The sequence below is a fragment of the Idiotropiscis lumnitzeri genome, unplaced genomic scaffold (assembly GCF_059441095.1).
Source record: "Idiotropiscis lumnitzeri isolate Australia: NSW breed Sydney's pygmy pipehorse unplaced genomic scaffold, RoL_Ilum_1.0 HiC_scaffold_85, whole genome shotgun sequence".
In the NCBI taxonomy this organism is placed as follows: domain Eukaryota; kingdom Metazoa; phylum Chordata; class Actinopteri; order Syngnathiformes; family Syngnathidae; genus Idiotropiscis; species Idiotropiscis lumnitzeri.
The window spans coordinates 776,487-778,780 of record NW_028283623.1 but is presented as its reverse complement, the minus strand read 5'-3'; positions in this window follow the sequence as shown (position 1 = coordinate 778,780).

Here is a 2,294-nt window from a genome sequence, read left to right as displayed (position 1 = left end):
CGATCAAAAATAAGTTGGCAGCCGTCTTCAGGGCCTGAATATCCTCAAATGTGAAAAATTTCGAGAAGATGGATCATCTGAATCATTTTGCAGGAACTTTTGTTGCCACGGAGAATAATCAGACTCTGCGGCACCGTAATAGCCACGCCCTTCGAAGGAAAGTCACAAAAATAGGGATAGAGTAAGATCAATGTCTTGAGTCTTTTCTAGCCAATTTTCAATCAGATTCGTTAAAAGGGCACCGTGCAGTACGTCAAAATGTAAAAAATGATATTGATTGGCGCAAGGTGTATAACTGAATATAAACATATAGATGTCTTCAGGTACAGACTTTTTATGTACATGTGAAGTTTTGGATTTTTAGCAGCATGTGCAGGAGAGTTATGAAGCATTTTGTCCATTGCGGCGAAGGAAATCTTAAGTGAAAACTTTGAAGCCCCGCCCCCGTCATATAGTATTTCGGAAACAAAAAATTTTAGCCCCAGTGTTTGTCCCAGGTCTTCAGATGCTACAGACAGAATTTTAAGGCAATCAGATGAAGCCTTTAGGATCAGGGTGCAAAAGAATGACCCCTGTAAACATGCAAAAAAGGGCAAAAGTCGGACTTTCAAAAATTCATAACTCACTTCCTGTTCATATTAGACGTTAAAATATCAAATTTTTCGCCATGCCCGATGAGACTGCCAAGTTTGGTGAGTTTTTGTGCATGTTTCGGGGGTCAAAAATGCGATCGAACAATCGGAAAAATAATAATAATAATAATTTCTACAAAAACAATAGGGACTTCGCAGCGGTCGCTGCTCAGGCCCTAATAATAATAATAATAATATTAATAATAATAAAAGTAATAATATTTTCTACAAAAACAATAGGGACCTCGCAGCCGTCGCAGCTCGGGCCCTAATAACAATTTCTAGAAAAACAATAGGGACCTCGCAGCGGTCACTGCTCGGGCCCTAATAATAATAATAATAAAAATAATAATAATTTCCACAAAAACAATGGGGACCTCGTAGCGGTCGCTGCTCAGGCCCTAATAATAATTTCTACAAAAACAATAGGGACCTCGCCGCCGTCGCTGCTCGGGCCCCAATAATAATTTCTACACAAAGTCCATTGTGGTGACCCGCCCCCTTTTAAGTAAATTCAAAATGGCCGACTTCCTGTAAAACCTAGCTCATTGCTCCAAGAGACTTTTTTGTAGGTCTTGGTCTTATACATACAGTGAACCCTCGCTACTTCGCGGTTCACCTTTCGCGGGTTCAGTGCTTCGCGGGTCTAAAAAATATTCGGGGGCATTGTAGTTTCGCCGAGCGGCACGACGGGGCGCTGGAGCGGTTAGACGGCCGGCGTGCGCCGAAGAAGAGCGTGGGGGCGAAGAGGAGAGTGGACGAAGAAGAGCACGTTCCCCCGGACACGATCAGTGGCGACGTTTCGCGCGGTTCGGACCGTACCAGAGCTCCGGCCGGCGTGCGTGGCAGTTAAGCCGTAGAGGAGCACCTTCCCCGGGCACGGGCGGTTCCAAGCGGCCCCTAAGTTTAACCGAATGGAAGCTCCGGAGGAGGAGGGCATGCTCGCGTCACAGTAAGCCGAAGAGGAGCACCTTCCCCGGGCACGGGCGGTTCCAAGCGGCCCCTAAGGTTAACCGAATGGAAGCTCCGGAGGAGGAGGGCATGCTCGCGTCACAGTAAGCCGAAGAGGAGCACCTTCCCCGGGCACGGGCGGTTCCAAGCGGCCCCTAAGTTTAACCGAATGGAAGCTCCGGAGGAGGAGGGCATGCTCGCGTCACAGTAAGCCGAAGAGGAGCACCTTCCCCGGGCATGGGCGGTGCCAAGCGGCCCCTAAGTTTAACCGAATGGAAGCTCCGGGGGAGGAGGACGGGCGTGTGTCACAGTTAAGCCAAATTGGAGCACCTCTTCTGCCCGGGCACGAGCGGAGCGCGAGGCTGTCAGTTATGAATGAATAAATGAATAAATAAATAAAGAATGCTACCTTTCATTTCACAGGGCACACCGGACGGCGTACCAGCAGGTAAAAGTCGGAGTAATTAAATAAATACTAAAAGAATGGCTGGGGAATAAAAAAATAATACGTTTTAATAATAATTTGGTTTTTTTGTTATAACATGAATTTCACTCTCTCTCTCCCCGTATATATATATATATATATATATATATATATATATATATATTTATATATTTATTATATATATTGTATATTTTTTTTAAGCATTTTTGAAGGTGCGCCGCTACTTCGCGGATTTTCAGTTTTCGCGAGTGGTCTCGGTCCCCATT